This window comes from Mchenga conophoros, linkage group LG22, assembly GCF_057382185.1.
Source record: "Mchenga conophoros isolate Kocher_MC1m ecotype Shallow Benthic linkage group LG22, M_conophoros_male_GT1.1, whole genome shotgun sequence".
NCBI classification, from domain to species: Eukaryota; Metazoa; Chordata; class Actinopteri; order Cichliformes; family Cichlidae; genus Mchenga; species Mchenga conophoros.
The window spans coordinates 34,773,966-34,787,302 of NC_140546.1; positions in this window are offsets into that span (position 1 = coordinate 34,773,966).

A 13,337-nucleotide genomic window follows, 5' to 3' on the forward strand; every position below is an offset into this window, starting at 1 on the left:
AATGTGTACACAGACAAATCAATTTGCGAGACCAAAAATTAAACTTTAATAGAACACCAGTAAAGCAGATGCATGATCCAGAAGAGCAAATTTTGATTTTTTTGAGCTCACTATTGCTGTTGATAATTACTGATTAGTAATCATTCATACACATACTATAAACCTGTTTTTCTATCCTATAATTATGATCACAATTATAAAACTAGATGTGAGGACTTTTTGTAGTTGTCAGGCTGTAATGCACAGTGATAAAGGTCTTAGCAACAGACAACAGTTTTTCAAATTGGGAGATTAATCTTTCAAAGTCCCCCTACTGGCCACACAGGGAAGCGTAAAATACATCAAACCTCAGAGAGCTGCACAGCTGAAGCAGTGTTGTTTACAGAATTTAATTGACAGTGTATAAAAGGCTCTGGGATTTTATGTCTATGTTCTGCAATATTGTGTGGGGTGGAGTCGTAGGAAATGACGTAGGCAGAAGTTGGGGGTATCGCGATGCTACTCGAGAAGAGGAGATTTTTCTGTGTTAGTTCTGTTACCTCGTAAGCTGTGTTCCTGGTTGCCATCCTTCACGTGATGCTCCGAGTGTTAAGTTCATGACTGGAAGTAAGTTTCCTTAAATATGTTTATTTTCCAATTCTGATGTTGGCCGCGGCTTTAGTTACATTCTACCGCATTGTAGCACCGCATTTTTTCATCTCGTGACTCGAAGCATGTGCCGCCGGCCGCCGCCATTATGTAGTAATTTTATTCGGCCACATGATGGCGCCAAAGTCCTTTGTTTACAGTTAGAGTGGATGTTTCGGCTATGTATGACATTCTCACTGTGTTTAATTGTGTCCTTTCTGTGTTTGGAGCAAGAGATGTAAGATTGGCATAGTTCAAATTATATATGTCCTGTTATGTGTATATTCAGATGGATGTGTTGGTTTATTTCATGTAATCCTTTATATTTATCTTAGTGAAGCTGTTGCTGTATATATTTATATACTCATGGCAACTTGTTTGTTACTACAGACTGCTGGCAACACTGAGCATCTAGGTGGCAATAAAACAGCTGGCGGTGACAATCCAGCAAAGTGGAAGCCTGTTGTCCTCCTTCCTGTATCCTGACCGATACACCATCTTGTTAGCTCCTGAACCTAAAAGAACTAGCCCTCATCAAGTACTCCTCAACATTGGTCCTTCGAGCCGGATGAGTTATCAAGATGGAGCCAGATGGAGCGACATGTCCTGATGCAAGGCCTAAACGCCATACACGTCGACCAAGCCGGTTTGAGGACTTTGATGTTAACTATACAGGCCACCTCTTTAGGGAAATGCTGCAGTGGGATACCCCACACCCTCACACAAGAAGCGACAGAGTTCAGCCTCAGTATAGTCATACGCCACCCCTCTACAGCGACAGGGATGGGGCCTATTACAATACACCCCCTCCACTGGGAAGAAGTGAACAAGATGTGGACCTTAATAGGAGCCTCTCACCTGAATTTGCACCTTCTAATTTGCTAGGGTCTTCAATACACACATTTCATACAGAATTCAGAGCCTTGCAGGCCAAAAGAGAGCAGCTACTCCAATCACAGCAAGTTTTACAGGAGGGCCTCAAAGAACTGAAGGAAGCAAAGAGTGACCTCAGAGAGCTGATTGAAGTGGCTCACCTGCTGAGGAAGGATATGGCTCACCTGACTGCCTCACAGCCTAGCACCAATCATCCCCCCAAGCGCGGTTCAGGAGAGGTATACACCACCCCTGAGACAATGCCACAGGAGGAGGATGAGGAGGTGTGGCCCGACCCACCGCCATGGCCTGAACCGATGGAAGAGTTGCACACGGGATTCTCCCAAATGAAGGTTGACGAACAATACTCCGATGATGGTGTACAGTACCACCCTCTACCCCGCACACCATATTTCGCTGGTGAGCCTTCGCTGCCTAGTCATCGCTGCACCCTATATCAGGACCCTGTGGTTAAGGATGGAAACACGTTTCATGCCCCTCCACAACACTCTGTGCCACCCCCCTGCTGGGCACCAAGTAAGACAGGTTTGCTCCCAACCAAGCCTGTTCCAGCCAGTTCCCCCTCTCTTGTCACTGGAGTAACCAGTGGGCACGGCAGCAACCCATCTGCTCCTCTTTCGGCTGAGCTAGTGTACAGGGGGCCCAAACCAACCATTCCAAGGTTCATTCATTCTGATCCCTCTGAGTTTGCTAGGCTCCGCATGGCTTTAGAGAACCTACTCCCTCCTAATGCTACTGAGCTCTTCAAGTATCAGATACTTGTGGACCACCTCAAACTAGATGAAGCTCGACTTATTGCCGATGCTTACCTGAACTCACCCAAGCCTTATACTGACACCATGGCAGCCCTCCACGACAAATTTGGACAACCTCATCAGCTCGCCTTGAGAAAGATAGCAAGTGTCCTGGATGGTCCTGAAATAAGGCGAGGTGACACAGTAGCCTTCCAAAGGTTCTCCCTTCAGGTGCAGTCACTAGTTGGGCTGTTACAAACATTAGGACTGGAAGGAGAAGCGGAGTTGAACTGTGGGTCCCACGTTGCCCGACTAATAAGTAAGCTTCCTGCCGAACAGAGAGCTGATTTTCGTCGACACCAGTTTAAACAGCCCGGGAGCACCTACACTCTGTACGACCTATCTGCATGGCTTCGTCAGGAGTCCTGGTGTCAAGGATTTGACGGCCAAGCAGGTGTAAGAAGCAGTAGAGAAAGGACAAGTGTAAAGGCTGAGGCCCGTCCAGGCCGACAAACCGTGACATAACCTAAAGGGGCCATCAGAACACACTTTTCCACCAGTGAAGGAGAGTCGAGCTAGAGGGAAGGTGTCATGGTCCTGGGTCGGTGACCCAGCGCTTTTAGTTTGTTATCATTTTCTAGATGATGATTGTTTAAGTTCTGTGTTATTTTCGATCTGCCTCTGAGTCTGCGTCTGTATCTCTCTGTCTATGGTGTCTCCCCATCTGTTTGTGAATCTGTCTGTTTAGTTCAATGTCTTGTCTGGTTCCATGTGTCTGAGTTTCCTGTTTTATAGTGAAGGTCCGTGTCGTATGTGAGTGTGATCAGTTTACGTTTCCCCTGTCCCGTCAGCCCAGATTCCTCCCAGCTGTGTTGCCCTCCTGTCTCTCATCCCCTGATTACTGGTGTGTGTATTTAAGCCCTGTGTGTTCTCCTGCCTGTTGCCGGTTCGTCTGTGTTACTCTGTGTCAGTCTGTGTTCCTCGGTGTCCTGCTCGTCTCTCTGCCTCTCTTCCCTTTTTGTTTCATCTCAGGTTTGTCATTTAGCTTTCCCAGTTCAGGTCTTTAGTTTTGTCTTCCCTCTTGCCTGTTTTGCCTTCTCACCACTGTGTAAATAAACTCACCGGCATCTCATCCACTGCCTGCATCTTGGGTCCTTCTTCTAACTCCACACGGCTCGCCTCGGCAGCCGCGACAGTACGAACCGGCCAAATATGGACCCAGCGGCATTCGCACCTTCCAAGGAGCTTCGGGAGGAATTAACCGATTCAGTTTCCAGGTGGACTAATCTGTGGCTAGAGCATGAGGGGGAGGAATTTCGTCATGCTCTGGAGGCCCGAATACAGCGGCTAGTTTCCAATCACCCCTGGCTGCTGGATTCACTTCACCCACTCCTACAGGACTTCATCCTCAACACGCTTCATCTTCACCCTCCAACTGCGACAGCTGACCTGCCTGGCTTACCGGAAGATTCTCTCCCCAGTCCACCAGAGGACTCTCAGCTGGACACAATGCCGCCCGATCAGTCGGCTTCCCCCTCCTTCCGGGCAAAACGGCGGTCCTTCGCTTGCCAAACCAGCTCTCGGGGTCAGTGAGAGTGACAGTTTCATGTACATGCAGCCCCCCCAGTGGCCAGCTCACACCAGCCCAGGCTTTTTACAAAGCACTGGGAATCATCCTCATTCCACCCAGCCCATCCACCTCACAGCAGGAGCAGCCACTTCAGAGCTGCCTCATATCACCGTCCGCTTCCCCGGCCGCTCTCGCCCCTTCTCCCAGGCGGAAGCGACGTCCGCACGGCCGTTAGTTACCGGCGGATTCCGTGAGTCAGGAGCGCAGTGTTTTTTCTGCTCCATCTGAGCGTGCATTCATGAACACTCTGTCAGTTATTCTTGAATCTAGTAATTCAATACCAGTCAACTCAGGGTTATTCAAATTTGAAAAGAGTAATCCGGAAACGGTTAATTCTTTGTCTGATACTCCAAGGTCCGTTAACACTCGCTCTGAGGATCTAGAGGACTGCTTTCATTCTGCCTCTTCCGAGTCCTGTGTTATGCCAACCCGGACTTTCAAACCGAAATCTGGAAATAAGAAAGACTATCTACCAGAAGCTCAGTTAGCCGCCCGGCCAGAAGCTCAGTTAGCCGCCCGGCCAGAAGCTCAGTTAGCCGCCCGGCCAGAAGCTCAGTCGCCACCTCCACCACCGTTGTCATCACAACCATTATGTCAGTCACCCTTAGTCCAGCCTCCTGTTCAGCAGCCGCTAGCCCAGCATCCTGTATCAATTGCTCCACCTGTAAAACAATACAAGTCAATTCAACCCGAAAAACACCATTCCTCGCCCGTCCATTCCAAGCAGAGGGACACACCTAATAATAATGTCAACACTCCTCAAAGGCTGGCCAGTTCTGAAACTGAGGTGCACTCCAGGGCCTCCCCAGAGGCTGGGTTTCAGCCCCCAGCAGACTCCGGACCCCTGGAGGTTAAGAAGCCAGCTGAGGGCCGCACCCGGCTGTCGCTGCCTGAGCAGCGTCGACGCTCTATGCAGCTGCAGCCTGCTATGTGTTTGCAGCCTGCTATGTGTCCTGCAGCCTGCTATGTGTCCTGTCCCTGCCAGAGGCCCGTGTGCCTGCTGGTCCTGTCCTGTGCCTGCCAGAGGCCCGTGTGCCTGCTGGTCCTGTTCTGTGCCTGCCAGAGGCCCGTGTGCCTGCTGGTTCTGTCCTGTGTGTTCCAGGGGCCCCTGTGCCCACTGGTCCTGAGACTGTTCTCACTGGAGGGCCCGAGTAGCCCGTCCAGCCTTTTGCATCATCAGCTGGGGGGCCCGAGGAGCCCGTCCAGCCTCCTTCCTCGTCAGCTGGGGGGCCCGAGGAGCCCGTCCAGCCTCCTTTCTCGTCAGCTGGGGGGCCCGAGGAGCCCATCCAGCCACCAGCTGCTCCACCAGCAGCCTCATCCACGCTTGCAGCAACAGTTTCATCCATGCCGCCACCTGCTGCGGCGCCTCCGTCTGCAGCGCCTCCGTCTGCATCCTCCACGCCGTCGCCTGGTCCGGATTCAGCATCCTCAGCGTCGCCTGGTCCAGCGCCTGCTTCAGCTTCATCCGCTTCACCTGGTCCAGCCACTGCTTCATCCTCGCCTGGTCCAGCCTCCGTGTCTTCATCCTCGTCTGGTCCAGCTCCCGCATCACCTGCAGTGGCCTCCTCCTCAGCTTCAGCTGCTTCGCCTGGTCCAGCTTCAGCATCCTCATCAGCTGCTTCGCCTGGTCCAGCTTCAGCATCCTCATCAGCTGCTTCGCCTGGTCCAGCTTCAGCATCCTCATCAGCTGCTTTGCCTGGTCCAGCTTCCGCATCTTCATCAGCTGCTGCCTCGCCTGGTCCAGCCTCTGCTTCTGCTTCAGCCTCGCCTGGTCCGGCCTCCGCTTCTGCTTCAGCCTCGCCTGGTCCGGCCTCCGCATCCTCATCAGCCTCGTCTGGTCCAGCCTCCGCATCCTCATCATCCTCGTCTGGTCCGGCCTCCGTGTCTTCATCCTCATCAGCATCGCCTGGTCCAGCTTCTGCTTCAGCGTCCTCATCCGCTTCGTCTGGTCCAGCCTCAGCTTCCGCTTCGTCTGGTCCAGCCTCAGCTTCCGCCTCGTCTGGTCCAGCCTCAGCTTCCGCCTCGTCTGGTCCAGCCTCCGCTTCGCCTGGGGCTGCAGGGGCCACGCAGCCTTCAGGTCCCCTACTACCACCTCCACATCGTCGGTCATCTGCCAGGCCGCTTGTTGGGCATCTCCGCCACCGTGGACGCCCTCCTGAATGCCGCCACTGCCTTCCGCGTGGCCGGCCTCCGGACTTGTTTCCACGCCGCTGTTGCCGTCCGCACGGTCGGCCCCCAGAACTGTTTCCACGCCGCTGTTGCCGTCCGCACGGTCGGCCCCCAGAACTGTTTCCACGCCACTGCCTACTGCGTGGCCGGCATCCGGACCTGCCATCTGGGCCTTTTCTGTCCCTCCGTCCTGGGCCCCCTCCGCCCGCCCTGGTCGGGTTGTTTTCTGTTTTGTTTTGGTCCGTTTTTTTGTTTCTGCTGGGCTGTCTGGTGCCAGCCCTTGAGGGGGGGGGGGGTACTGTCATGGTCCTGGGTCGGTGACCCAGCGCTTTTAGTTTGTTATCATTTTCTAGATGATGATTGTTTAAGTTCTGTGTTATTTTCGATCTGCCTCTGAGTCTGCGTCTGTATCTCTCTGTCTATGGTGTCTCCCCATCTGTTTGTGAATCTGTCTGTTTAGTTCAATGTCTTGTCTGGTTCCATGTGTCTGAGTTTCCTGTTTTATAGGTGAAGGTCCGTGTCGTATGTGAGTGTGATCAGTTTACGTTTCCCCTGTCCCGTCAGCCCAGATTCCTCCCAGCTGTGTTGCCCTCCTGTCTCTCATCCCCTGATTACTGGTGTGTGTATTTAAGCCCTGTGTGTTCTCCTGCCTGTTGCCGGTTCGTCTGTGTAACTCCGCGTCAGTCTGTGTTCCTCGGTGTCCTGCTCGGCTCTCTGCCTCTCTTCCCTTTTTGTTTCATCTCAGGTTTGTCATTTAGCTTTCCCAGTTCAGGTCTTTAGTTTTGTCTTCCCTCTTGCCTGTTTTGCCTTCTCACCACTGTGTAAATAAACTCACCGGCATCTCATCCACTGCCTGCATCTTGGGTCCTTCTTCTAACTCCACACGGCTCGCCTCGGCAGCCGCGACAGAAGGTTAAGAACAAAGCCTACTGTGCCTACTGTGAGAGCACAGAACACTATTTCAGCCAATGTGATGATGTAGCCAAGCTCTCCAAAGAGGAAATAAAGGACTGGATACAGGTCAACAAACGATGCTGGTGCTGTGCCCGAACTCATTTAGCTGCTCAGTGCACACTAAAGAAACCCTGCAGCCGCTGCCAGGGTAAACATCTGCTGGCTCTTCACGAGGTAAATGCCAGGACAGAAGGAAACAACGCTGGCATGGCTGCAAAGGAGGAAAGCTGCCTAACCAGTTCGGCTTCGGGCTCACTCTACCTTGATCGCCATGGGGCCGGCAATCGTGTCATGCTGAAGATTGTACCTGTGCTTTTGAGCCATGGAGAGCGGACTCTAGACACCTATGCTATACTTGATGACGGTTCAGAGAGGACCATGCTGCTCCCTGCTGCTGCAAAGACTCTTGGTCTGGCAGGCATCCCGGAGGACCTGCCATTACGAACCGTCCACCAAGATATTCAGATGCTTCATGGACATACCGTATCCTTCAGTGTCTCTGCTGCTACCAACCCTGGATCCTACTACAAGATTGATGGAGCGTTTACAGCTGATCGTCTCAACTTAGCTCACCATACCTATCCTATCGACCAGCTGAGAAGGAAGTACAAATACCTGCATGGGATCCCAGTCCCTGCCCTGAAGGAAGCCAAGCCTCTGCTTCTCATTGGTTCAGACCAGCCACACCTGATCACCCCCATAGAATCAGTCCGCCTCGGCCCACCTGGAGGCCCAGCAGCAGTCCACACCCGGCTTGGCTGGACCCTTCAAGGGCCAAGTCTTTTCATGGGGCGGCAGACCCAGCCTGTCCTATCCCTGTATACATCCGCCCAATCAGACGAGTTGCTCAAACATGTGGAGCGGCTCTGGCAGGTGGACGTGGTGCCTTACCAATCCGAGAAAGAGGTCACTCGGTCGAAACAGGATCAGCAGGCTGTGGCCCTGCTCGAGGCAAGAACAACTCGCAGGATGGTCGATGGAGTCTTCAGGTATGCTACACCTCTACTCCGTCACCCACAGATGCCGCCACTGAATGCACCAAAGGAATCAGTCATGCCCATGCTTCGAAGCACAGAAAGGCGCCTGTTAAAGGATCCCAGTCAGGCTGATGCCTACAGGGCAGAAATGCAGAAGCTGATCCAATCAGGAGCCGTGAAGGAAGTTACGCATGAGACTTCGCCCAAGGAGAACTGGTACATACCGCATCATCTTGTCAGTCATAACGGGAAGAATCGCCTGGTGTTTAACTGTTCCCATAAATACCTTGGACAGTCCCTGAACCAGTTCTTGTTGCCTGGCCCTACTCTTGGAGCTTCCCTGCTAAGGGGTGCTGGTCAGGTTTCGTGAACACCCGATAGCTGTGAGTGGAGACATCAAGGGGATGTTCCATCAGGTACTGCTCCTCCCTGAAGACTGGCCCCTGTTGAAGTTCCTTTGGCGGGACTTAAAGGTGAATGAACCCCCTAAAATCTTCGAGTGGCAGATCCTGCCATTTGGGACAACTTCAAGCCCCTGCTGCGCCACCTTCGCCCTGCAACATCACGTGATGGAGCACACACAGCCTGACGACAGCCTGAGATTCTCCATCGAGAGGTGTTTCTACGTAGACAACTGCCTACAGAGTGTTGGCTCACTGGAAGAAGCGAGAGATCTGGTGGATCGGCTAAGAGAGTTGCTGAAATCAGCTGGCTTCGAGCTACGTCAGTGGGCTTGTAATGATCCAAGTGTCCTGAGCCATTTGCCTCCAGAAGCTAGATCACAGAGTCTGGATCTGTGGCTAGCCGAGGACAAATCCAACCCGCTAGAGACCACGCTCGGGCTCAGCTGGGACTGGAATTCCGACTCCTTGGGTTATAAGCACAGGCCCGTGTCCTATGAGGTGCCAACCCTCAGAAACATCTATAGAGTCCTAGCCTCACAGTACGACCCTTTGGGCTATCTGTTACCCTTCACCACTCGGGCCAAGCTCCTCCTCAGGCAGTTATGGGATAAGAAGCATGGTTGGGACGACTCGAATCTTCCCTCCACCCTCCTGCAAGCTTGGTCTGACTGGGAGGTGGAGCTTTTTACCTCACCTTACCTTCCCACGTGCCTATGTTCCTGCCAGTGCTAACTTAAAGGGGGCCATTCGTGAGGTGCACATTTTTGGGGATGCTTCTGAGAAAGCTTATGGAGCGGTGTCTTATATGAGGACTGTAGAACAGGATGGGCAAGTTCACCTCACCTTCATCCTAGCTCGCTCCCGGGTAGCCCCCAAACGAGCTCTCTCTATTCCCCGCCTCGAGCTCTGCGGAGCTTTGCTGGCAGCGCAGCTGGCCAGTACCCTGAATAAGGAACTCACCTCAGCGATTGAAAGAACAGTCCTGTGGTCTGATTCGACCACTGTTCTTACCTGGTTGAGCTCACAGTCCTGCCGCTACAAGGTTTTTGTAGGAGCCAGGGTAGCTGAGATACAGGAGTTGACGGAACACTGTACCTGGCGCTACATAGACTCAGAGAGTAATCCAGCGGATGACTTGACGAGAGGGAAGGCTCTGGCCGAGCTCAAAGTGCCTAATCGGTGGTCGAATGGACCCCCCTTTCTGCTCAACAGTCCTGACACATGGCCAGAGAACCCGAGCTCCGAGCCCAGTAATGACGAACTTGAGCTCCGGAAAACAGTCTTCTGTGGAACCTCTATCACCTCCACACCTACCTGTCAGGATGGAATGGCGTGCAAGACTTGGCAGGAGCTCTTGGATGTTACTGTTAAAGAGCTTTGTGGTCAGGGACTCTCGACTGCGCCATCTAGGGCCGAGGACTATCAGAATGCTGAACAGGCCATCCTCCGGCAGGCTCAACAGGAGTCATTTCCTGAGGAGTGCAGATTGCTTTCAGAAAGGAAACCTGTCTCATCCAGAAGCCGCTTGCTTACCCTGGCACCTGAACTGGATACCTCAGTGGGCCTCATCAGAGTAGGGGGTCGGTTGCGACGCCTAGAAGGTCTTGACGGACCTATATTGCATCCGATTGTCTTGGATCCTTCACACCCTTTCACACGCCTGCTCATCCAGAAATATGATGTTGATCTGCATCATCCAGGCCCCAAACGGGTCTTCGCGGAGCTGCGGAGGTCTTACTGGAAGAGAGGCAATTCGCAAGCACCAGCGAACCTGTCCTGAGTGTCAGCGTTGGAGGGCACAACCCTCTGTTCCCAAGATGGCTGACCTTCCAGCTGCTCGGCTTAGACTGTACAAACCAGCCTTTTACTCAACCGGTGTTGACTGTTTCGGGCCTATGTTTGTGAAGGTAGGAAGACGTCATGAGAAACGCTGGGGAATCATTTTCAAGTGTATGACGACGAGGGCGGTACATCTTGATCTCCTAAGTAGCTTAGACGCGGATGCGTTCCTCATGGCCCTGAGGCGATTCATAGCCAGAAGAGGGACACCAGCAGAGTTATGGTCTGACTGTGGGACCAATTTCAAAGGGGGAGAACGAGAACTCAGAGAAGCCTTTGCCAACATGTCAGAGACATTGCAAGGGAGGCTCGCCCGTCAGAAGATCAGATTCCAGTTCAACCCCCCGGCGGCCCCACATTTCGGAGGTGTATGGGAGAGGGAAATCCGTTCAGTGAAGACAGCTCTGCGCACCTGTGTGGGTTCCCAACCTCTTCACGAGGAGGTACTCCGTACAGTTCTGCTGGAGGTTGAATTGATCCTTAACGCAAAGCCCTTAGGCTACGTTTCCACCGACGTAGCCGATGTGGACCTTGTGACACCCAATAGTCTCCTCATGGGGCGGCCTGATGGATCACTACCCCAGGTGGTCTACTCTGAGACAGAGAACCTCAGTTGGCGACGTTGGAGGCACTCACAGATTCTTGCTGATCAGTTCTGGGCAAGATTCATCAGGGAATACTTGCCTGGCTTACAGGCAAGGCAGAAGTGGCAGTCAACTCCTCCTGAACTTCTGGAAAAGGCAGTTATTATGGTTGCAGATCCACAGCTGCCTCGAGCCTTGTGGCCAATAGGCCATGTGATTAAGGTTCATCGTAGTGATGATGGACTTGTCCGATCTGCTGATGTGAACGTTAATGGACGTGTTTACACCAGACCAGTTGCTCGGTTGGTAGTTTTACCTGCCGTGCCATCGGAAGACAGCGATACTAAGCAGAATAGCAAGTCGCCTCCCTCAACTGATTAGGGAGCCTTTTTTCGGGGAGCAAATGTGTAACCACATTTGGGGGCGGCTGTATAAAAGGCTCTGGGATTTTATGTCTATGTTCTGCAATATTGTGTGGGGTGGAGTCGTAGGAAATGACGTAGGCAGAAGTTGGGGGTATCGCGATGCTACTCGAGAAGAGGAGATTTTTCTGTGTTAGTTCTGTTACCTCGTAAGCTGTGTTCCTGGTTGCCATCCTTCACGTGATGCTCCGAGTGTTAAGTTCATGACTGGAAGTAAGTTTCCTTAAATATGTTTATTTTCCAATTCTGATGTTGGCCGCGGCTTTAGTTACATTCTACCGCATTGTAGCACCGCATTTTTTCATCTCGTGACTCGAAGCATGTGCCGCCGGCCGCCGCCATTATGTAGTAATTTTATTCGGCCACACGATGGCGCCAAAGTCCTTTGTTTACAGTTAGAGTGGATGTTTCGGCTATGTATGACATTCTCACTGTGTTTAACTGTGTCCTTTCTGTGTTTGGAGCAAGAGATGTAAGATTGGCATAGTTCAAATTATATATGTCCTGTTATGTGTATATTCAGATGGATGTGTTGGTTTATTTCATGTAATCCTTTATATTTATCTTAGTGAAGCTGTTGCTGTATATATTTATATACTCATGGCAACTTGTTTGCTACTACAGACTGCTGGCAACACTGAGCATCTAGGTGGCAATAAAACAGCTGGCGGTGACAATCCAGCAAAGTGGAAGCCTGTTGTCCTCCTTCCTGTATCCTGACCGATACACCATCTTGTTAGCTGCTGAACCTAAAAGAACTAGCCCTCACCAAGTACTCCTCAACAGACAGCCTGGCTTGTTTTTTGTTGTTATGATATGTAATCTGAAATGGTAGTAAATTCCGCTACAAGTGTGGCCGGGGTTGATTTAAATGTTTTATTCAAGTGTTATAGTACTAACTGTAGATGGGATACAGTATGGGATACTGAACGTTATAGGCCCACTAAAAGTAATGAAATAAAGCAAGATAAAAATGATTTTACTGTAAACACATCAACTGCTTCATTATTTTTGGTTTTAAATAAACTTTTTGAAGTGTAACAACAAAGTAATGCAAAAACTGTAACTACAATTAAAATTATTTAACTTAAATAAACAGCGCCGAATTAATATGTTCTCCATATGGAAAATAAACAAAACTCATCAAAGACAGACAGTATTTTTTTTAAAAATCAACAAAGAAAAATAAAAAAAAATACTTGAAACAAGTAAAAACAAACCCCACCCACCCCCTCCCCCAACAACATAGTTTAGAATCAAATACAACACCGAAAAGTGTATAACTAATTAATTCATGCAAATAAATATTAACCATACACATTTCCTATCAAACGCCATGACCTTTGAATTCAGGTATAAAACGTTTTCTCTCAGAAGTTGATTTCAGTGCCGAAACATATTTTTGAAAATGTGACCCAGACTAGTGAGAACCACCGGGATCAAAGTTAAAGCTCAGTTTTACACAAACAAGAAAAAAGGACCTTGAATTGTAAGGTGACCTACCAGTTAAATGAGAAGAATCTAGTAACTAGCTAGCTACTTTGTTATTATAAACTACATTAAACCAGTTGTATGAAAATGATATTCAGACAGGGGTTTTCTTAACATTGTAGACTGCACCGCTGGAGACACGAGCTTAGAGCCTATAGTACAAATCACTACAACAACAGTACTTTGTTTACATAATACTGTGTTTCTGTACACCTTTATACCTTTGATAATATATAAATCATCATTCACGCATGCAAAAAAGAAGAAGAAAAACAAATAATTAAAAATATCTGAAAAGTTAATTGCTCTTTGGGGTCCCTAAGCATTCGCCCGACAGTCTACCAATAGCGGTCTATCGCAAGATGAAGTATGTGGTACAACCGGTCTGTGCGTTTGTCGGGCTGTCAGGCTGCAGTGAAGTTATGACAGTGAAACCGAGTGTTTAAAAAAACAAAGCTTTTTGATTTGATTTTATTAAAATAATTTCATTGTTGTCCGAACATAACATTGACACATGTCTGCACTTTCACGAGCTGGAGATAGAGACCTTTTTGCCGAGGTCTTTATCTCGTCAGACCGCACTCCTCACAGACAGAGACGACCATGAAAATG